Source organism: Dendropsophus ebraccatus, chromosome 1 (assembly GCF_027789765.1).
Source record: "Dendropsophus ebraccatus isolate aDenEbr1 chromosome 1, aDenEbr1.pat, whole genome shotgun sequence".
NCBI lineage: Eukaryota > Metazoa > Chordata > Amphibia > Anura > Hylidae > Dendropsophus > Dendropsophus ebraccatus.
In genome coordinates this window covers 61468561-61493634 of record NC_091454.1, presented here as the reverse complement: position 1 = coordinate 61493634, position 25074 = coordinate 61468561, and positions in this window count along the sequence as shown.

Below are 25074 nucleotides of genomic sequence, written 5' to 3'. Positions count from 1 at the left end.
ACAGTGTCATAGTAGCGTGTCTGTGACACTGTCAGCGCCTGTCCCTGCATCGCTTCTGCCCACCCGCTCTCCATTCGATGAAGTACCTCCATAATGATTGACAGAGGAGATGGGCAGTTGCCAGAGGATACTGCATCGAATAGAGAGCGGAGCGGGCATAGGCTGGTGGGGCACACACTGACAGATTTTGATTTTGGCTCATTTTCAAATTACCATGTCTGATATTTTGAACTCATTTGTTTGATTTATTTTTTTATATTATTTCTGCTACTATATAATAATTTAGTATATCTGTTCAAAAAGTTTTTTACTTGCTTTTTTTCCTACTATGACTTTGAGGTTGTGCTTTGAAATTTCAAATTATGTAAGTTCAGAAGTTAGAGTCTCCCCTAAAATATAAATTTTCGCTCCCAAAGATACACTAGGTCTTATTTTTAGGGGATGTCTTATTTTTCCATGAAGAAGAATTGACATGTCACATGCACAGCAGGGACAGACCGTACAGTATGGCGGCTTCCGGCCACCAGGGGGCGCTCACCACAAAACACTTGTACAGCACAGCAGTAGCAGCATATGGTATGTCGGCATCCGGCAAGATAACAGGAGACTGTGTGCAGCTCCAGCCCCGGGTTGGTGGCAGGTGATGGTCTTCATGTCTTGCATGCAGCTGCTCTGCAATGGACGGCAAAGATAGGGGACAACAGTGACGGTCTAAAAAGAATCACAGCTGCATGCCCTGGTGTTCTGCTCAGCAGGCATGTTTCAAAAAAAAAAATTCTAAGTCTTACTTAGAATATGCTCAGTTATAAATGGATTGTAATACAGCTTGTCTTGAAAAAAAAAAATCTTTATTGTTCTTGGGTAGCAAATAAAACCCTAAACCAGAAAAAAATTATTTAATTATAAAAAGGAAATTGATGTGGTCACTGAGGCCAAAACCAGAGGAGTAAAATGTACTGAAATACCTACAATACCGTATATTATACAGACAATGTTTACTGTCTGCGGTAGTCATTTAATCTCTTTGCATCTCAGTGACAGTTTTAATCTGGTTACGGGACACCAATGAAGTCATCTGATTCTTAATAATTCTCACTCCACATAATGTCTGAACCTTTAAAGAAATTGGATATCTGTGTAATATTGGGAGATGCCTAGGCATGAAGTTTTTACCTAGTTTACCCCAAGGTAAACTAAGGACAGCTTAGTTGGTGGTTTGTTCAGATAATCCGTTTAAGCCAGACGTGACCGAACAATGTTAAATGATATCCATTGTTAGCAAATAAGTTCAGCACCACTAATCATACAGTACTAATACATTTCCAGAGAACAGCCTCATCTCACTAATATAGCATTTGATTTAGATATCAGTCAGTGCAATGATCAGCAATGAGTACTAACTCAAAGTAAAAGTAAAAAATATGTTATGGTTTTAGTTTTTTATATCATAAAACCGTATAGAGGGGGGTGATGGTGTCTCTGCCTCAGCCTCATTAGAAATTAATTACCATGTGTCCATATAGCTATCTATCACTGAGCTTATGTATGCACTAAGACATTAGGGTCCATTTTTGTTATATGGTGGCAATGTATTTTAGAATCAGAAGTATATTCTAGGGTATACAAAATTAGACCAAGGGATGTAGAGCAGAAGCAGCATGTGCCTCTATACAGTCAGATGCTACGTAAAAAAGCTGGCACTGCTCCTCTGTCAATTTCAAACCTTGCACTCTGTGGCTGTTGCAGCACTAGAATGCTACTGTAGATTATAGTGACTTAGTTGCTACAGGACCAGTATTACCAATATTACTAGTATACAAGTATTACCACCATACCATGACCACGGCCATTACCCCCATACTGTTACTGAATAAAATCCTATACCACTACGACAACTATTCCCCAATACAGGGGCAAAATACTGGTAGATAACAGCTCTACACAGGCTCTGTAGACTGCAATTGACGACAGTGACTTATATCGAGTGACCAACAAGTGAAGTCTTCTCTAACATGAATCATTCACCTTTCTTTTTCCTTCAGCCTGGGCCATGAATCTTCTCTGCACAATCTGGAAAATAAATGTATAATAGTTAGGCCCCCTCTGTGCATCCTTATAGTAATTAGGCCCCTCTGTGCCCCTATATAGTAGGGCCCTAAGAGAGAAGCAAGACCCCATCTGTTCACCAACAATAATTTGCAGGCCCCTTTGTGCCCTCATACAGTAGTTAGGCCCCCTTTGTGCACCCATATATCAGTTAGCTGCCTTTGTGTCCATGTTTTTTTTAGAAGGCTCCTCTGTGCCCACATATAGTATAAGGCTCCTCTGTGTACCAATATGGTAATTAAGCCCCCTCTGTGCATCAACACAGTAGATGAGCCCAAAGTAGGTAGTATCCCACCTGCACTTAACCCAACCAGTAAGTAGAAGCCCCTATGTAGATATCCCCTTAGAGGTAGCTGCCTCAGTAAAAGTTATTCCCCTGTAGGTAGTTAGCCACCTGGGTCATTGTGGTAAGGCCCCACCATTAATAGGAGAATCCAGTTAATAGGAGAATGTTGTTACACCCTCACCCCATAGGTAGTTACAATCCCTCCATTTCACTACCACCATCTTAAGACAGCTTGTTGAGCAGAGCGCTGATCAAATGAAGCCCTTCGTTTAGATAAGTGATTCACTGATCTCTAATTACTGATAATGCTAATTTTTTTTCACCTGTTTAAACACTGTTTTATTTTCACTCAAAATTACAGCCATATTTTGCTTTTATTTTACTGTCTGTACAGAGCCTAATGTTTACCATAGCTTTAAACTTAAAGGTAGTTGATAGCTTGGGCCAGCACACAGTTTTACATGCAGTCTGCTCAGGGGGACTGTTAAATTTATGCAATCGCACCCACTAATTTGAAGAGCTCTCTCTTCATGACAGATTCTCCTGAAAGACTATATTACTCCCACCACTGTCATTTTTTCCACATAATCCCAGCTGTAAATGTAGCGTGACAGCTGTCTATAGTTTCATGCCAGAGTGAGTCGAGAAACTCCTTAGAATGCTAACGCTGTACCAAAGGCTCTCCACAGATCTCTCTCCACTGACTGTAAATCTTGTTAAGTTACCCAGCCTGACACTTTTATTGCGCAATTCAGTCAATTATTTAAAAATACTTTCCAATCTGTCTCCTTTTCAGTTCAGCTCAATTCAATTAACATTGGTAACCCAAAGCCATGCTGTTCTGCTTTTGCTCTTCGCATCCTCTCTAACATGTTGCCTACTGTTACCTGTTGTGCTGTTTATATTGATTATGTTTTTGTCTATGCAAATCTTAATTACTTTCAAGGCCTATGTCAATCACTACAACATTATTTACCACAGCTGGCAGCTTTTCATATAAAATACTTGTGCTGGTTATTAAAATTAAATACTTTTTTTCCACATTTTTTTTGCTCTTATAATTCCATTACATTGTCATCTCGGGGAGTTATTAAATTCCATCCATTATGTCAAATGAAATCATATAAACATTGTCTCTAAAGCCTTTTCAGGTAAAGGAAAAAAGTATTGTGTCCAGCGAGAAAAACGGTCAGAATGTGGGAGTTCTTGTAAAATGTCTGCATTTATATGAATTATTCTGTTTACTGCAAATTATATCAGATATAACAACTTTAAGTAAAAATGCAGAAATTGTGTTTCACTGGGGACTGTGAACTGGAATTATAAAGATGTTGAATGTTGACATAATGTATTGTAAACATGTAAAATGTTAGGCGGTTTTCAGGGCTAGTTCCAGGTTTCATAGGCCCTTAAAAGGGGTTCTCCAGCGGGGGGCACTTTTGTTTTGGGGAGGAGGTGGCCTAGGGAAAAGACATCCACTCACCTCCCCGGTTCCAGCGGCGGGTCCCGCATCGCAGCGCTCCAGTGCCCGGTTCCCGGACACTTCCGGGTGTCTGAAGCGGGCCCGAGACGTGACGTCTCAGGTCCACTCAGCCACTCAGTGAAGGAGGCGGGATCCATTTCAAGTGCGCTCAGATCCTGATTCCTTCACTGAGTGGCTGAGCGGACCTGAGACGTCATGTCTCGGGCCCGCGCCAGACACCCGGAAGCGGCCGGGAACCGGGCACCGGAGCGCAGCGATGCGGAACCCGCCGCTGCAACCGGGGATGTGAGTGGACGTCTTTTCCCTCGGCCCCCTCCTCCCCAATCCCAGAACAAAAGTGTCACCCCGCTGGAGTACCACTTTAAGGTCAATACATTGTGCCCCTTTATGGCTTTATGTTCGTATGACGTTTTTCCTTTTCGTTCATTATTTTTTAAAATTGCGTCTGTCATTTTGAGGGCAAATAGATGTCAGTCATTTTGCGTTTTGGGGGCCTGTCATTACAATGACAAATTTTGGTACGTTATTCTGGTTCAGGTGGACTGATTGTCCTTTGGGTGTGTCTTTAATTAAAAAGTTCATTGAACTTAATAGAAAAGACGGTGAAAAAAGAAAAACTTTTTTTTTACTTTGTGTAAACATAGCCATTGATTCCATCACCCAAGTATACTAAACCAATAACAGTAAATTTTAATTTGATTGTGTTTTAAGTAAAAATTTGTAAGCATACCCCAAAAACATAAGGGGGTACATTTATCAAGACTGGCATGAAAGGTAAGGCTTTGCACTAATCTACTGGGGCATAATCTACTGGTTTCACATGTTGCTGCAATGCTGTACAGATCACTTTACAGCAGCCTCCTCTTATCACTGCAGACACAGGAAGTCTCATTTTAGTTTTAGCCTCAGTGGAGAGAATAAAACTGCAAGATTTCAGGATTATTTTATAATCTAGATAGAAAATTAGAAAAAGAGGCACCCAAAAATTTGTTTGATAAAATAATATTTTCTAATAAAAACCATAATTTAAACAATAATTCATTTTCTGATTATTTGTTTCCTTTAGGTTTTAAAGCAGCACCTCTTTCTGTGAAAATTATAATGAGAAGCCATGACTTCCATTTTCATGTGCTTCATTATGTAGTGTGCACATTTTTTTTTACATAAAAGATTAATATTAACCCTTTGAGGACCAGGCCCAAAATGACCCAGTGGACCGCGCAAATTTTGATCTTAGTGTTTCCGTTTTTCCCTCCTCCCCTCCTAAGAGCTCTAGCACTCTCAGTTTTTTATCTACAGGCCATGTAAGGGCTTATTTGTTACAGGAATAGTTGTACTTTGTAATGGCGTCATTCATTTTACCATAACATGTACGATGGAATTCCAAATATATTATTTATGAAGATATAAATAGGTGAAATCGTAAAAAAGAATGCAATATAGTAACGTTTGGGGGGTTCCTGTGTCTACGTTATGCACTATATGGTAACAGCGACATGATACAATTATTCTATAGGTCAGCCCGAACACAACCATATGCAGGTTTACACAGATTCTCTAATGTTATATATTTTTTTTAAATGAAATCCTTTTTTTTGGCAATTAATTATAAATAAAATGGGACTATTGTGACGCTTATAACGGTTTTATTTTTTCACCTACGGGGCTGTATGGGGTGTCATTTTTTCCGCCATGATCTCTAGTTTTTATTAATACCATATTTGTGAAGATCGGACGTTTTGATCACTTTTTATTAATTTTTTTATATATATAATGTAACATAAAATCGGTAATCTGCGCACTTTTTCCCCTCTTTTCGTGTACGCCGTTTACCGGTCACAATGACGCTTGTTATATTTTAATAGATCGGACAATTACGCACGCTACGGTATATTATATGTTTATCTATTTATTTATTTTTATATGTTTTATTTATATAATGGGAAAGGGGGGTGATTTCAACTTTTATTGGGGGAGGGGTTTTGGGGTAGTGTGTTAGTGTTTTTAACTTTTTTTTTTTTACACATTTGAAGTCCCTTTGGGGGACTTGTACATAGATTAGTTTGATTTTTACACTGATGAATGCTATGCCATAGGCACAGCATTGATCAGTGTTATCGGCGCTCTGCTCATTGAGCCTGCCTGTGCAGGCTTAGAGTAGCAGAGCGCCGATCGGACCGCATGGAGACAGGTAAGAGACCTCCAGCAGTCCGTTATACCGATCGGGACCCCCGCAGTCACACTGCGGGGGTCCCGATCGGTAAGTGACAGGGGACTCCCCCTGTCACTTACACTTAAACGCCGCGGTCGCGCCGTGATCGCGGCGTTTAAGGGGTTAATGACACGCGGCAGCGCGATCGCTGCAGCGTGTCATTGCCGGTGAGGTCCCGGCTGCTCACTGCAGCCGGCCCCCACCTCCTATGAAGCGCGCTCCGCTCCGGAGCGCGCTTCATAGCGGGAATAACACCCGTGACGTAAGGTTACGTCATGGGTCGTCTGGGGACAGACTTCCATGACGTAACCCTACGTCCAGGGTCGTCTAGGGGTTAAGACTTAAGTTTTAGCATACAGTACCGTTAAAATCTTTCCACTGAGTTTTTAAATATCGCTTATCCTTGGAGAAATTCAGTTTCCAAACTTGCCTGGATTCTGGATTTATATTGTCAAGCATTCTCATTTTAGTCTCACAAGATCCTACCTCTAAACTTTACCAGTACAGTTAATGTCACCAAAGTGGTGTTTCACTAAAGAAAACAATCATTTCTCCTACCTTTCTGTTGATAAATCAAGTTTAAGCCAACTGTGCTTATTTTGTGGAACAAATTCGTTCCCTAATCTTAATGATAATACAATTGAAAGCAATGCTAGCAGAAAATATATTGTATCTTGGCAGCATTTGTTTCAGCTAGTTTAGCTAAAGCACTAACATTGGTGGGAATTACAGTCCCTTAGACAATGTTTGAGTAAAATTTTATTTATTACAACAATTCTTTAGTGCTTTAAGGCTGTAATTGTGTTCTCTTCAGAACTATATATTTTACTATAATTTTCTACTGTAATGAAGTTTTTGCGCAATACAGGTCTGTGAACAGGTGCTGGCACCCCACAACCCAGCTGATGGACTGGCTGCTCAGCCAGTCAGGGACAGGGGCGGGACGCGGCTCCAGTCAGTGACTGGCTGAGCAGCCAGTTCATCAGCTGGGACAGGCATTTTCTCCCCAAGTTGTGACGTCATCACAATTCTGGGGAAAATGCCTTTCCGGCAGAGGCCCTGCGGCCGGTCCTGGCGCTCACTGCGGGGTAAGTTAGTACTTGTAATCAATTTTCCTCCCGCCCCTGCCATCTGCAGGATTTTATAAATGGCCAGACTTGCCATTTAAAGGGAATCTGTCAGCACCTAGAACAGACCCCAGGTGCTCACAGTGCAGTGTAGTAGATTTAATACAGTGTTGACAAACTGTAACCAAGAGTCAAAGAGAAGTAGTGGCTTAACGTTCGTGCTGCACTTCGGGCACGCCTTACCACTACTTTTTCCTCCCTAATTCTGCTGAATATTTTCTGGTGTCTGCTCTTCCGCTCCACCCTGGCGTCACCTTCTTTTGCGCATGCACCATTGCTGGCAAGGGCTGTGCACACCGACTTGCTAGTTCACATCTACGCCACTGAGCTCTCAGTCACCCCCCCCCCCCCCGATAACCGCAACTGTGCCGTAGGCTGGAGCAGTGGCTAATGCACGTTGTCCATCCCAACTGAAGTCATTGGCTTCAGGCCCCCAGCCAAAGATTTGGCTGTTCAGGCATGATGTAAATTGTAGTTTTGCAACAGCTTGAGGGCTGCAGATTTGACACCCCTGCACTGCATAGTTTCAATGTAATTCATGGGGGGAACATTGAGATCTGCAAGTGGCTACAACTAGAAATCCATTGTGGGTAGCAATGTGCCCTTATTCACTTATATTAGGTGTGATGTAGCACCATTCAGGGAGAACAATACAGCAATGTTTATTTGGCTGACCCTCTAGCCTAGCTATTGTGGCACTTTTTCAGTGCTACAGTCAGGATTGCATACATCTCAATGTATTCCTTTGGACTGTACCTGAAACTGTAGGTAAAAATCTGTATTACTGCTAAAAGTCTTTGTATCGCCATTGCCTAAAGGTATAGTGATATGCTGCAGCTGTACCACCATTTGTGTTGTACAGCCAAGTTTTTCATGGTTTAGTGGTTTTAATGAACTCAAAAGTTCATGGTCTGTATCTTGTAATCGCCACTTATTTCAAGACGTTATATTTAATAATGAAACTTAGTTTCCAAACTGCTGTTCATGCTACATATACAACTGGCAGCAACAATTAATTTCCTGTCAGCGTAGGCTCAGCCAGGAAGATTAGTTTGCTTAGATGACATAATTATACCTATTTGAAGTCAAATTATCCTACTCATCATCTGATTACGATCACAATCTTTATCTTAATGCAATGAAATTAGGTCTGCCTCTCATGGGGAGATAGACACAGTAGTCACTACAGGTACAATAGGCACAGAAAGGACTATACGTGCATTTAAGCTAATGCTGCTCATTTTCATGTCAGGTTCACCTTTGGGACCAAAGAAACTTATTTCAATCTCACACTTTTCACATAGATAATTAATTTCATTTACTATGTGCACATGGAGCTCTGTATTTTTAGATTCTGCCCCTGGATACACAAACTGTATTGTTGGGTTATATATCATATTGAAATCGCATTTGTTCATATTACAGGATACCAGCTGCTGTCATACCTGTGTAATTGACAAACCTCTTCTTGACTCGCTATAACAATGTATACTGAAGCTCTGTTATTTCTGCACCTAAATGCAAATTCTATACACCTACAAACCAAATCCTCTTGATTTTAATGGAAACTGATCACTGATCTCAGGGAGACCAGCCAAAGATAACACTGCCAGTGTCAGGTAGGGGGTCTGGGAAAACAAGACGAGTGCAGCCCTAGAACTGGCACCCACCCCAGCTGGCCCTACCTACTTGCCACAACAGCCCTAAGTAGCTGCAGACAACTGGGCGGCGTTCCCTAACCTGGCAAAGTGCATACACGAAAAACAGAGACAAGACTAACAAACAAGCAAGGGAAAGTCAGAGGTCCGAGTCGGTAACAGCCAGTCAGTATAGGTACAAAATCGTGATACAAAGAATAGTCGAGGTCCAAGCCAAAAGGTCAGGTATCGGAAGTACAAATTCAGAGTAATGCTAGGTCAAGATACACAGGAGGAACCAGGTTCTATCGCAGGCAAGAAATGAGAGCACAGGTCTGATATTTATCCAGCCTGGAGTCCCAGCCCCAGACTTGATTGGGGCTGAGGCTCCAGGTCCTGCCAGATACAGAAAGCTAACTGGTAAGTCAGCTGTCAATCAATAATCAGTGCACACACCCAACACCTATGCTGAACAGCCAGGGGAGTGAAACCTTGGCCTCTGCTATAACAAAGAACAGCAGAGCTGAGTATGTGAAAAACATGTGAAGCATTATGGCTGAAAAAGCCGAGCCGAGCGCACGACCCGAGTCCTAACAGCCAGCTTCTGGTTAAAGCGCTCAATACAGTGAAATCCTAGTGAAATCCCGTGGAGCCTCATTTATGAGTCTCGAAACACAAGACTAGCCAGATATCCCTCTGGAAAATGACCGGCCAAGGGGTGGCTCCTGCAGGGAAACCACCAAAACTGCCATATTAAGTGGCCCTATAAACCAAGGCCGGGTATCCATCCACAGACAGCTGTTTCGGGGTGTTGCCCCTCATCAGTGTGGAGCCCTTCCTGGAGGGATATCTGGCTAGTCCTGTGTTTTGAGACCCTTAAATGAGGCTCCATGGGCCCTCTTTTTTTTGTGTGCAAATTCTTGATTTAAATGGGAAACCAGCATGTCCATTATTTGTGCATATTTCACTCCAATCCTTCCAAACGAGGAATATTGAGTACAGTTTTCGCCATCTGTCTATAAGAAGGACATAAGGCGAGCTGTGAGCCTCTCAATACAGTCTGTACCTACTACAGTTTTCGTCTGGCAAAAAGGCACAGATTTTTGAACAAAGCCTTTGTTTGCACAAAACTTTGCAACTAATTGTAGGGTCAGAGCTAGGTGAACCTTTAATAAATTACTCCTAAACAGTCTGTACAGTAAAGTATGAAGTCTGTAAATCCCATTACTACAGGGCAAAATAGCCTGCATGTTAACTGTCATGGACCTTATGAAATTGGAGACACAACAGACATCAGACATTTCCACGGGGCTCCTATATGGCAGCTGCCTATGCAGCCCTACCTGTTCAGATATCTGACTTAAAGGGGTTATGCAGCATTAGAATAACATGGCCATTTTCTTTCACAAACAGTCCGACTCTTGTTGCCAGTTTCGAAGGGGCTTTGCAACTCATTCCATTGAAATGAATAAAGCCTTACTGGAAACCACACCTTCATTGGAGACAAGGGTAGTGCAGTTAGGCTACATTAACTTCAATGGAATGAGTTGCAAAACCCCATCGAAACTGGAGACAAGACTCGGGCTGTCTCTGGAAGAACGTTTCCTTGTTTTGCTAACACTGGATAACCCCTTTAACAGGTCAGGTACTGTCTCATCCTGAGATCTTCTGTCCTCTTATGACAGGTCTCTGGTAAATCTGCCTTCTCTCTTTTTTGCTGTCCTTAGATGCTTTGACCTTCATGTGCGGAAAGTTACTTTCTGAGTTCAAGGCAGCTTATGAGCTTGAAATTGTCTCCAATAAAAAGTGGAATCTTTCTGTTTAACTGTTACCAAACTAAATATAAGGAACAATATAGTTGTCCTATTGACTTCTTGTATTTCGCTTGATATATCATTGGTGCTGTTTCATACATAAAAATTATACCATACAGCATTCTAAACTATTAATCACATTTTAATTGCTAAAAGTTATTCAAATAAAAGATGAGTTAACAAATGTCTCTCTGTAATTGCATTTTAACGTGCCATTAATTGCTCTATTCAGGATACTGGTCCAAAAGCCATCCATTCAATGTGCTATCACTGCATTTCAGAGAGCAATTTAACAAAAAGGTTTTTTTTAGTGATTTTTAGTGATTAAAATGAATGTGTGTTACTACATTTAAGGAATAATATATTTGTTATTTGCAGTTTTACAATTGTGCAGATGTTACAGGATGACTTAGACACACTGAGTGTTTGGGCGTCCACTTGGCAAATGAGGTTCAATGTGGATAAATGTAAAGTTATGCACCTGGGTACTAATAACCCACATGCATCATATGTCCTGGGGGAGTTACTCTGGGAGAGTCGCTGATGGAGAAGGATCTGGGTGTACTTGTAGATAATAGACTACAGAACAGCACACAATGTCAGTCAGTGGCTTCTAAGGCCAGCAGGATATTGTCATGCATTAAAACAGGCATGGACTCTCGGGACAGGGATATAATATTACCGCTTTATAAAGCTTTGGTGTGGCCTCATCTGGAGTATGCTGTCCAGTTTTGGAACCCGATTCATAAAAAGGATGTTCTAGAGCTGGAGAGGGTACAAAGACGGGCAACTAAACTAATAAGGGGAATGGAGCATCTTAGTTATGAGGAGAGATTAAAAGAATTACATTTGTTTAGTCTGGAGAAGAGACGTTTAAGGGGAGATATGATTAACTTATTTAAATATATAAATGGCCCCTACAAGAGATTTGGGGAAAAGATGTTCCAGGTAAAACCCCCTCAAAGGACAAGAGGGCACTGCCTCCGCCTGGAGAAAAAAAGGTTCAATCTCCGGAGGCGACAAGCCTTCTTTACCATGAGAACTGTGAATCTGTGGAACAGTCTACCCCAGGATCTGGTCACAGCAAAAACCGTAGAGGGCTTCAAAACCGGCCTAGACAAGTTCTTAGAGCAAAATAATATAAATGCATATGTATAGAACCTATCGCCCCTCCCCCTTCCCTGTATCCATCCCCTCCTTGGTTGAACTTGATGGACATGTGTCTTTTTTCAACCGTATTAACTAAGTAACTATGTAACTATGTAACCGTAGGAACTTACAAATTTTATTTCCTACAAAATGCATGTCTCACATAATGTTCTTATTTTAGAAAACTAATTTGTGTGAATTTGAAGATCATCACAATTTGTAGTAAAGTTCACTTACAAGGTAGATTTATAAAACTCCCTTTTGTAGAAACAGTCTAAATCCTTCTATTTCTACATTTACCGTGGAAAAAGCCATTAGTGTTTAAAAAAAGTATAACTTTTGTTATTTACTACTAATAAAAAAAAGAATGAATTTGAATTATAAACTTCTTAACCAAATTAAAAAAATGCAGATCTGGTCTTGATGTGCCCTACAGATCTCATCATAATACATTGTTACCTTACCAGTAGAGGTGAGTGAACTTTGACTGCAAAGTTCGAGATCATGCCCGAATCCACATGTTCGAGTACCGAATGGACACCTGACACATATCTGTTTGGTGTTCTTCAAAAAAGGTTGGTGAAAGGCTGCTAAGCTGACAGCTTGGCAGTCAATCAATAAGCTGGTATGCGTCACTGTTTACTTGGCTAGAATTGATCAGGTGGGATATGTGACCCTGATGAATAATAATGCTGGTCATGTGTCCCACCACCATTCTGCTGCTGGTTAGCGTGGGGAGAGGTTGATGCTGCAGTCAGAAAGAGCTAGGTAGGCTGAAAAAGTTTAATAACTGACCTTTCAGGCAACAACAGTGGGGTCATCTGTGCTGAAGAGCTGTTAGAACGTCAGTGAGACAGGAGAAGGGGGTAAAAAATGATCAAATATTCACACCAGGGAAAGGTTGCTGAATGAGGAAGGGATAGAAAGTACTGAAAAAGTAATAGCGTACGGAACTGTTACTGTCTCAAAGTTTATGCAGAGTTCCTGTTGAAGATCTGTCTGGGGTGACTGTATTGCCGAGACCTTACCAGTTTAAGACACTGGGTATCTGATATTGTAACCTTTTCTGCACATGAAAATTTCACATACTGTACTTTTCTCATCCTTACTGTTATGCTCATTTCAGCTACCTTGAGCATCTCTTTCCTTTATGAATTGTGATTTTATATTTGACTGGTGTATCTTTGTTACCTGGCCAAATCCAATGTTCATGTTATTGATAAAAAAATTTCAATAACAACTATTGAAACAGAAAACTTTCCCGACCCCACAGTTGTCAGGGCAATTGCCTTATTCTGACCCATATTTTGGTTGCATTTGCAGCCTTCGACTTCTTTCTACCCCCAATTTACAGTCATTTTTGTGACCCAAAGTTCGGGTCCCCAATGACTTCAATGGGGTTTGGGTCCATGCAATAATTTCGGTAAAAGTTTGATTCAAGTTCGATTTATCTGAGCGATCCCAAATATCAACGGGTCTGCTCATGCCAACTTACCATCCTTAACACTGACAACCTGCCCCACACTTGCTTCGATGCTATAGTTCGTACACATTTAATGCTTGAATTAGTCAGGAGATCTATAGCGCATCACGGAATCAGTATATAGGAGAAAAAGGACACCACATTTATGCATTTTCTTCACACCCTCAGCAGACTTCCTCAGCAGCGTCAATCTAGAAGCACTAAGAAATGTGCTTCCCTCACGTTGGCTACCATAAACTGGGGAAACAGCAGTCTGAAAATGGTCCATGGGGTATTGTAACCCCCACCTCTTATGCAGTTATTTATTGAACTATGTTATGGTACTTTAAAAATGCATTAATTGAAAGTTGTACATAAAAAGAAAAAAAGAAACACATTGGCGCTGCATGTGCAGGCGGATTAACCCTGTGAGATGTTTATGTGCAAATTCACACAAATGCACACTCACCTGGTTAGGTTGTATGTATTAGGAACAACTCTAATGTAGGCCTGTAGGTATATAAGGAGGGCTGCTGCCTTCCACCTTCCGATTTCCCTGGATGTGGGATCGGGACCAAACTCCAAATAACCTTGCAACAATGGTAGATTCCTTGGCGCTCAAACCTCCAGGCACAGTCACTCCACTTCAATCAAGATGCAGAGATTACCAGTATTCTTGCCAATCAGATGTGTTCTTTATTGCTACGTGTTTCAAGGGTTAACCACCCTCTTCATCAGGCATTATTTGAAAGTTACAGGTTACATTTGAATCCTGGGAAAAGTTACATTATACTTACACTAGGTTATGAGCACCAATTGTAAATAGATTGTGTCTCTTCATTATTTTATGGAACCCTTGTTTATTAAGTGCATTTCAATGTTCCTTTTGGGTATACAGGCAGGAGAGAAGCCTACTACGCACAATAATGTCTGCCTACTTACAATGAAAATGCATTGTTTTGAAAATTAATTTTAAGCCGCTATCAGCCTAAAATAAATATCCTTCCTGCATTTCCTGGGATTAGTTGTAGACCACTAATGGGAAAATGATAACTCTTCAAATCCCCTCTAAGTTAAACTTCTAGTCAAATATGTATCCTTTCTGATTCCCTGAATCTTAGTTAAAGCCTGGAATCCCTTAGGGTCCAAGGAAAAGTCTTGTGAATATTATCTCTATTTCTGTAACAAATATAACCAAGTTTGCACATGTTGCAAAATCAAGTGTACAACTGTAAGAAAAGTTGTGTGATCCGGAAGAACCGGAGCGGCTCACTTCTTAGTGTTAACTGACAGGTCTTTCTGCGGCCGAAATTCACTGAATTGCGGCCGCAGAAAACTGACATGTCAGTTCTATGCGACCCCGCATGGGATCCCGGCCAGAGCGTATACTATGTGTATACGCTCCGTCCGGGATCCCATAGAAGAATAGGCAGTGTTCCACACTGTACAAAGTACGGCCGTTGTTGCAGATGGCAGCAAAGGCCGTACTTTTATGCTGTGTGAACAAAGCCTAATTGTTATTAATTAAGGGTTTGCTTGTTTGTTTTTTTGTTTTGTTTTTTAGGAGATTTTCTTCTCAGTTTTTTTATGTTATAAGTATTTTTGTGATCAGAAAAATAAGTATTCTGTGAGTTTATTGTGTGTGTGTTTAGTGACTGGATTAAAAAGAGAGGAGGACAAAAGCTGAAGTTACACATCATGGTCCTAAGGCAGTGAGATATGTGTAGGGTAAGGGACGGTTATCCAAAATTGACATGCCCAAGTACAAAATAGGAATAGAACTGCCTTACCTGTTGGATTTATAAAAGTTTTAGGGGAAAAAAAAATGAAAAGTAACTCATCATCATCCTCAGCACTCTGTGCACAAAAGGCACATATCAGCAGGTTAGATTTGTCTAACCTGCTGATAGTTTCCCTTTAAAGCATACATGTCACAAAGTCTGCTGATCCGATTTATGGTAAATTCCATTCTGCAACCAGAAGTTTTGGTATCCATGGATACGACCATGCCGCAATGGTAATGGCGCGTGACCCTAATTGGGTCACAAATGTGGTCGCGTGTATAGATAAACAAATTTACAATAGAATACACAGCTAATCAGGACAGCAGACTTCATGAGAGGTCAGTCAGGATAACGAAGTAATCTGTGGCAGTATACCCTCGTTGAGATACCACATGTGGAGCACTATGGGGGACATTTATTAAGACTGGCATACGAGTATTAAATTAGGACCTGCCCCAATTCACCCCTCGCTTGTCTCTTAGTAAATCTGGCAGGACCTGTGCCTCAAGGTGTACAAGAGTAAATCATGATAAATTAGGTGCAGGAGGAGGCAATGCCTCCACCCCCGCTGATCTGGCCACCTCTGAAAAGGCAAAGATTTTTGCACAGAAACCAGCAACTTTTCCATGACATATGCCAGAGGCGCATTTGATAAATACTAAATGCGCCCCAATGTCTCTGCAGTGCTGTATACTTAAGACCTGATTGTTTTTAATGTTTTCCCCTTATTCCTTTTCTGTACAATTTTTCCTTCACTTAAATCCCAGAAGCTTTTATTCCATTAAGATTTAGAAATGTATTTCAATATTTTATGTAAAAATGTAACTGTTCCTTAATAAATGGAGCTGTGGTATATAATCAGAGTTGGTTTTTTTTTTGTCATTTTGAAGTCAATGTAATGTTTCCTCAACACTAGCCAGCAGGAAGTCCAATAATTGTCTGCCGACACCCCACATTTATACTACACCAACTATTATTTGTCTTATCAGAAAGTGTGGGGTAATCAAGGCACCTAACTGAGACCAAAACAGATGCCCCGAAACGTGTGGTTTTTCAGTGTGATACCCACTTCTCTCACAGTGTTTTACCCCCCTGCTGTGAATTAATGTATAAATTTCCCTAGGAAATTTCTCTACATGCTCTTTTAGATATGTAATTGACCATTATGCTTCCTGCTGCTCTTGTGTTAGGAAACATGTCATAGAAGAAATTGCTATACTCTTCAAAAATGTCAGAAAATAAATGTTAATGTTCTAAAATATATACACTAGTTTGAGTGAATACAGTAATAATGCTGTAAAATATATTTGCAATTTAAACACAACTATAACAAAAGAAAACTATATACACTTATATGTTGTGTGAAAATCATGTTTACAATAAAGAAGAATCTTTGGGTCAAAAACCTTATGTAATTGGCCAAAGAGTACCACTTTTTGCAAGACAAGCAGAAAACATTTGTACGCAATTCATGGTACTGATGGTACTCTGACAGATGGGGCAGTGCCAGTTATATTCTTCTAATAAGATGGATATATCTGTTAACAAAAGTATTTGGACACGCCTGTTAATAATTGAATCCAGGATTTATTTAGTTCCACTACTCAATTGTGAAAGAATGGGTCCTTGTAAAAAAAAAAAATAAATTAGAATGACATTGTATCAGGATTCCACCACTGCAACTAGAGATGAGCGACTTTACAGTAATAATAAAGTGCAGCGCTTCATTTGCAGCTAATCCCTGGGTGCCTGGATCCAGTCCTGGGATCCAGTCCATGACCAGCTGTGGGTGAGATTATTGAAAAGTAGTGTTTAGGAATCAAAAGGGTCCTTTTACCCAGACAGATTTATCTGACATATTATTAAAGCCAAAGCCAGGGACAAACTATAAACAGGGAACAATCATAAAGGAAAGACTGAGATTTCTCCTCTTTTGAAATCCATTCCTGGCTTTGGCTTCAATAATCTGTCAGCTAAATCTGTCTCTGTAAAAGTGCCCTATGCCACAAAGATATTAATGGACTGACAAGCATATTGCAAAACATCACCAATATTATTCTTTTTTTTCTAAACCTTGTCAGGCATTAACATGAGCACAAAAATGTTTGTATTGGGAGTTTCATGGTATGCCACTGCATGCAAACCAGTAGTGTAATTTGGTGGGGGCAGAGGGGGCAGTCGCTCCCGGGCCCACATAGGCAGGGGGCCACTGAAGATTTTACCAGTTAATGCTGTCAGCAACATACAGTTGAATGCAGTAGGGTGCTTGACAAGGTGAGGAAAGCATTGGCTCTCTACCCTGCCAATCACTGTTGTGGCCACTAGAGGCCATTCCCTCCCTTAGAGCCGTGGAACATGAGTGATGTCACTCGTGCGCTCACAGAGCAGGGAGAGAGTTGACATCAGAAGACTACAGTACTGCAATCGCACAGCAGGTAAGTATGGCTTTTTTCCCCTTAGTTATAGAGAACAGGAGACTTATGTGGGTGGGTGGCACTAACTCCTGGGAAGGATGTTATCTATGGGGGTTGGGGTATGGAATGTACTGGTTAACTGAAAAGGGGGCACCTAATTTGGAGATACAGTCTACTCACAGTGGTGGTGGAGTGCCCACCAGGAGGATTACCAGGTAGATTACTGCTGGGGGAGGGGGTGGCTGCATGGGGAATACATACCAAGGGGATTTCCTATACGAGATGGTGCTGAATGGGATGCCTACATAGAGGATACTACCTTTTTTTTTTTTTTGGGGGGGGGGGGGGCTTGGGGGATTGCCTTACAGGGGGGTCTAAATACTAAATAGATGCACAGAGGGGAGTCTAACTTTTATATGAGGGCACAGAGGGACCTAACTGCTACTACATGAAAACAGAGGGAGATAATTACTCTATTGGGGCACAGAAGGCCTAACTACTATATGGATGCACAGAGAAGATGAATTTCAATATAGAGGCCTGACTACTATATAGGGGTGCACAGGGAGAGTCTATCTTCTATATGGAGGAACAAGGGGGGATAATCTACAATGTTAGGGTATAGATGGTGGCCTTTTTTACTATATGAGAGAAGAGGGATCCTGCGAACTATATGAGGGCTAAAATTGGGTCTAAATACTACATGGAGGCATAAATTGGCTGCTCTCATATACCCTGTACACCATGATTATCAGGCTGATTTCTCCTACATTTTAATGTATTGTCATGTATTGTTTCTATGAATTAGTAAAGTAATTACTCCAATTAGTTATGTTGCAGTAGCCTGGCTTTTTTGTTTATAGATTATTTAGTATAGTTGCCTTGAACTGCATGGGACTATTTATTGTTATTACCCAGCATTTGTACTATACACTTACCTTATTGGTACTGCGGCTATACCCTTCAGGTGTTGCTAATTTGGTCATTGACCATCAGCTATGGTGTAGTCCTCATGCTGCCCAATAGATATTAGACAGATAGATATGAGATAAAGAGATAGAAGAATGGAAAAACAGAAACAGCACCATAGCTTCCTCTTTGTTGTTTGTAGACAAAACAAAGGGCGACAGCGCTCCATAGCGAGGATCAGAAGGACAAGATGTGAAGGGGTATGGGGTGCACGGCAACCCTCACCTGGTGTGGTTGTGCAAATATGGAGGCACAACACTCTGAAACATATAGATCACGGACCGCAGCCACTCCCGATATCCAAAGGAACAAAGTCAGAAACACCTCCAACACCAAAATACACGGATCATGGGGTCCAACTTGGGATCGAAGCAGAGTGAAGAATAAAATAGTTTTATTACAGAGACTCAATGCGTTTCAGAACCGCACCAGTTCCTTTCTCAAGAGTCATGAGTCATGAGTCAAGAGTCTTTGTTGTTTGTGGTATTATAACTTGGTTCCCTTCTCTTTTAGTGGAACTGAGCTGCACTACCACATCCAAGCTTTGGAGGAGAGTGGCGCTGTTTCTGGAAAAAGGCAGTTATGTTTTTGTAATGCTGGATAACCCCTTTAATTTTTACATGATTATACATGTGAAATGTAGAAAGTCTTTTCCACTGTCCTCAGTCCCTGTTCACTTTGAATAATGTGGTAGAAAATACCCTTTATTATTCAGAAAGCATTGTCATCTACTGAGGTTCCCTATTGGTAACATAATCGGTTGGGAGCCCACTGAGACTCATTGGCCCCCACTAGGCTGAACTCCTAGCTACGCCCTTGATGCAAGCACAATATCAAGCATCTAATGAAGTAGTATAAAGCATGCTGTCACTAGATATAGGGGGCTATAGGTTTTTTTTTCTCGGATTGGTATAGGCCTCTAAGTTCTCTTGTCCAACATCAGTGTCTGACTTCATAAGTGCTCTCCATTTTAATGCCTTTAGACTTAGAATTAGATTTCCTAAAGGCTCTTGTAGATGTATGTTGGATGGAATATGACCAATCTGTACATAAAAGAATGGAGGTAAATGAATGTGTTTTGTCTGATGAAGGGGGGGGGGGATCAACCCCCAAAACGCGTCACATCTTTACAATAAAGAAGAATACTAATCTGCAAAGAGCATGACAGCATCTTCTTCTGAATTGGGAGATCTGACCCTGGCTTTCAAAAAGGGTTTTCTATTATATAAACTTGTTTTCTATTAAAAGTACATTAAAAGTTAAATATATGTGTCTATACAATGTATTACCATATCTGTATGGGTCTGCTACACTGGTAGCTGATAGAAATCCAGGAAGTGAAAAAAATGGCCCCTGTGCAAATCCACATTGTTTCCTGCTCCTTCTGCTCTCCCCCCTTAGGAGACAAATCTTTCATGCCTCTGTCTCACATTGTGTGTTGGCTGAGCACAGGCTGATAATGCAGACAGGGGGCAGGGCGTGATGTCACAGAAGGCTTGGCTGGCTGAGTGATTCACCATCTCTGACCAGCCAGAAGCAGGTGTTGCACTGATTTCTCTAATTGAGCAGAAGTGTGCAGTGAAATTAGGGCTGTGTTCACACATGTTGGAGTGTCATTGCAGTACTGCAGCGTATTCACAAAAATGATGCAGTAACACAAGTAAATGATGCTAAACGGCAGAGAGGATCAGAGCCTTATTGTGGGGCTCAACTTCAAAGATAACAAATGCTTGATCATAATATGTGCGTGGAAATGAAAAGAAAATTCAAAAAGTTCTTTAGTTTATTCCAATATCAGCATTACAGGTAGAGAATACAGCGTGCTGTCTGGTGTTATAGGTAGAGAATACAGTGCGCTGTGTGGTGTTACAGGTAGAGAATACAGCGTGCTGTCTGGTGTTATAGGTAGAGAATACAGTGCGCTGTGTGGTGTTACAGGTAGAGAATACAGCGGGCTGTGTGGTGTTACAGGTAGAGAGTACCGTGTGCTGTGTGGTGTTACAGGTAGTAACAGTGCTGTGTGGTGTTACAGGTAGAGAGTACCGTGTGCTGTGTGGTGTTACAGGTAGAGAATACAGTGTGCTGTGTGGTGTTACAGGTAGAGAATACAGTGTGCTGTGTGGTGTTACAGGTAGAGAATACAGCGTGCTGTGTGGTGTTACAGGTAGCGAATACAGTGTGCTGTGTGGTGTTACAGGTAGAAAATACAGGGTGCTGTGTGGTGTTACAGGTAGAGAATACAGTGTGCTGTGTGGTGTTACAGGTAGAGAATACAGCGTGTTGGGTGGTGTTACAGGTAGAGAATACAGCGTGCTGTGTGGTGTTACTGGTAGAGAATACAGCGTGCTGTGTGATGTTACAGGTAGAGAATACAGTTTGCTGTTCAGAGTTACAGGTAGAGAATATAGCATGATGTGCGGCGTTACAGTTAGAGAATACAGCGTGCTGTGTGGTGTTACAGGTAGAGAATACAGTGTGCTGTGTGGTGTTACAGGTAGAGAATACAGTACTGTGTGGTGTTACAGGTAGAAAATACAGGGTGCTGTGTGGTGTTACAGGTAGAGAATACAGTGTGGTGTTACAGGTAGAGAATACAGCATGCTGTGTGGTGTTACAGGTAGAGAATACAGCGTGCTGTGTGGTGTTACAGGTAGAGAATACAGCGTGCTGTTACAGGTAGAGAATACAGCGTGCTGTGTGGTGTTACAGGTAGAGAATACAGTGTGCTGTGTGGTGTTACAGGTAGAGAATACAGTGTGCTGTGTGGTGTTACAGGTAGAGAATACAGTGTGCTGTGTGGTGTTACAGGTAGAGAATACAGGGTGCTGTGTAGTGTTACAGGTAGAGAATACAGTGTGGTGTGTGGTGTTACAGGTAGAGAATACAGTGTGCTGTGTGTTGTTACAGGTAGAGAATACGGTGTGCTGTGTGGTGTTACAGGTAGAGAATACAGTGTGCTGTGTGGTGTTACAGGTAGAGAATACAGTGTGCTGTCCGGTGTTACAGGTAGAGAATACAGTGTGCTGTGTGGTGTTACAGGTAGAGAATACAGTGTGCTGTGTGGTGTTACAGGTAGAGAATACAGCGTGCTGTCTGGTGTTATAGGTAGAGAATACAGTGTGCTGTGTGGTGTTACAGGTAGAGAATACAGCGTGCTGTGTGGTGTTACAGGTAGATAATGCAGCATGCTGTGTGGTGTTACAGGTAGAGAATACAGTGTGCTGTGTGGCGTTACAGTTAGAGAATACAGTGTGCTGTGTGGTGTTACAGGGAGAGAATACAGCGTGCTGTGTGGTGTTACAGGTAGAGAATACAGCGTGCTGTGTGGTGTTACAGGTAGTAATAGTGTGCTGTGTTGTGTTACAGGTAGAGAATACAGCGGGCTGTGTGGTGTTACAGGTAGAGAATATAGCGCTGTGTGGTGTTATAGGTAGAGAATACAGTGTGCTGTGTGGTGTTACAGGTAGAGAATGCAGCGTGCTGTTACAGGAAGAGAATACAGCGTGCTGTGTGGTGTTACAGGTAGAGAATACAGTGTGCTGTGTGGTGTTACAGATAGAGAATACAGCGTGCTGTGTGGTGTTACAGGTAGAGAATACAGTGTGCTGTGTGGTGTTACAGGTAGAGAATACAGTGTGCTGTGTGGGTGGGACCACAATGAAATAATAAATTACTGCAAATAATTCAGTAACACAATGAAACTGCAATGTGTGAACACAGCCTAGATGTTCTGCAATAGCTTTGGGCAGAGAATTGGCAGGGTGGAGGACTGTGATGAACAGCTAAAGGAAAAGCATTGCATTCTGGAACCTGTAGTACTGTGTACAACTGATAAACCAGGAAGTGCAGAAACACAAAACAGAACAACCCCCCCCCCCCCCCCCCCAAAAAAAAAAAGGGATTTTTGGTTGTTTCAAAAGTAGAATAGATAGGTAAGTAATGCTTTATGCTTCTGCAGAAGTTTAATTTTTTTAACCTCTGCCTGGAGTTCCTCTTTAAGGCTAGATGAACAAATAGTAGCCATGGGCTGGTAATGTTCAGTGTGCAAAAACTGATGGTGATGGTCATGGTGATGGTCATGGTTTGAGGGTAAGTACAAGTGAAATGGTAGGAGGATTGTTAGGACTCGGGCTGTGCATTTGGCTCGGCGTCCATAGCAACCAGACTGCTTCTCGGGTTGCTCTGCTCTGCTATTCCGTGTTGTAGCAGAGCCCAGTGTTTCACTTTCTGGCTTATTAGCTTAGGTGTGGTGCGCTCACTAATTATTGACTGACAGCTGACTCACCAGTTAGCTGTCAGTATCTGGGCAGGACCTGGAGCCTCAGCCCCAATCCTACCAGGGGCTGGGACTACAGGGTCCATAAGTATCCTCACTTACAAAATGTATATTGTTTCCACTTTATTTTGTGTCAGTGTATGATGCCCAGATTATACAAACAACAAAACTACGTGTTATGTCGGCACCTGTTCAGACCTCAGTGCAGTCCTCTGCCTGTAAAATACGGACAAGAATGCACTTTTGGCCATGATATAGTGTGTATGTTTCCTTCCAGTCTTAATCCAGCACTTCTTGTATGGTGATTCACAGGTTCCACCACACCCGGACTGCAGATAGTTTAGACTGAGTAGTGATAGTTGCCTTCTCCACTTATCTCCCTCCCCTGCCAGTCTGTGTTTTGTGTGGTCTGGATGTCAGAGGGGTGGTCCAATCATTCTCTTGACTGGGACTCTCATAAAAAATCCATTTGTGCTCTGAGACATTGCTTGTGATAGTCCCTTATAGCTTCAACTGGCATTTTGAATTAGATTAGATTGTTTGGTATTCTGACCTCTTTGCCTGACCTCCGTTTTTGCCTGCTGTTTTTGCTATGACTAGTCTGACTATTATGTTTATCTATCTTCTCTTGTTCTGTGTTTACTTACCCAGAATAGAGGCCATTGTGCAGCTGTCATCAACCCCTTAGAGTCGGGCTGGCAAAATGGGGGACCAAAGACAGTATTGATTGGTCTAGTGCTGGGGCTCACAGCTGTCTGTCTGTCCCTGTATTCCATCAAGGCCCAGGGTTCCCTTACATTACACCTAAGGGGGCAAAAACACACCAATATTTTGCATCCAATTTGTTATGGCTTTTGACAATGTTTATACATGCAGGAATTATGATAGGCCATGTGATCCTAAAAAATCAATTGTTCTATCTTAAATTGCAGTTAAAATAAGTTATCATTGTTATTAAATATTTCCCAAAAAATGTTGTCAAACAACTATTATCTCTCCCCAATGGTCTAGTGCAGGATGAACCGCCTGTTCAACAAAAGCACATAAAACATGTTCATTCTATTCCACCTCATTATAGTAGTATCTTTCTGTGGTCTAAGCCTGGGCATAAAGTAAGAGCACTGTTTCTGTCATGTTTTACTCAAATTATTCTAGGGTTGACATTCTGGCACTTTCCATCAGCCCCAGGTCAACATGGAACATCTGGCTGTTCTTCAGAAGTAAGGAATATTTGAAGTGAAGATATCTTACCCACATAATGAGGGGATTATAGTGAATTAATGTGAATTGCGGAGCACTAAGCCTTTGAGATTTAATTCAAGAATATGATTGTGTCTAATTTCAGCCACTTGAAAATTATTGAGCCATGCCCCCAAAGTGTCACGGTAAACAACAGAGATCATCTCTAGAATAATTGCAAGCTAATGCTGCTCTCAAATCACTTGAGATACAAGACCATATGGGCTTCAGCTTATCACTGTCACATGTTTGGATATCAAATTTGACACATGGGATTTGGTTATGTGTAACAAACAACAGTTTTAATTTTATTTAACCATTTGTCTGGCTGACACAACAACAATTTTACTATTGTGGAGGGATATGTGTTGAGAAGGAAACTGTCAAGAGGCTATGTGTCAGGACTGGTCAGGGTTCACACAGAAGACAGAGACAAGTGCAGTCCTGGTGCTGCCCACTTGCCTTAACCTAGCCTAAGCGACATGGGACAACTTGGAGACATTCCCTGCACCAATGTAGGTGTTACAGGACATGGACAGAAAATTTATGAGACAAGGACAAAAATACACAATGGTGGGTGGTCAGCAAGCTAGGATCAAACCAGGAGAGTCAGACACAAATCACTTGGCAATAAACAGAGTCAACAAGGCAAACCAGATTTAAAAAAAAAAAAAAACTGAGAACCATAACACTGACCAAATCAGAAGAAGAGGATAGGGCTGTCAATCACTGGCAAGGCAAGGGGTTAACTGCTAAGGTGTTGGCAAATCCAGAAGATACAGAGCATTAACCAGAATGTGATCAATTGGGCCAAGACAGAATCCAACCATGTTCACACCAGTGAAATGCCAACATGAAAAAACTAGAAAAAAACATAATTTCTGCCACAACGGCCTCAAGGCCCTATTACATGGAACGGCTATCACCGTATCATCCGTTACAGCGGATGATCATCCTGTGTAATAGAAGGCAATGATCAGCCAACATGAACTATGTCGGCTGATCGTTGCTGTCGTTTGTCTTTCAACAAGTTGAAAGATGAACAATTGTGATAGCAGCGATCTGCTGCCATCGCTGCATGGAATAGGAGCGGTGGCAGCAGCCCGCCGCTATCCT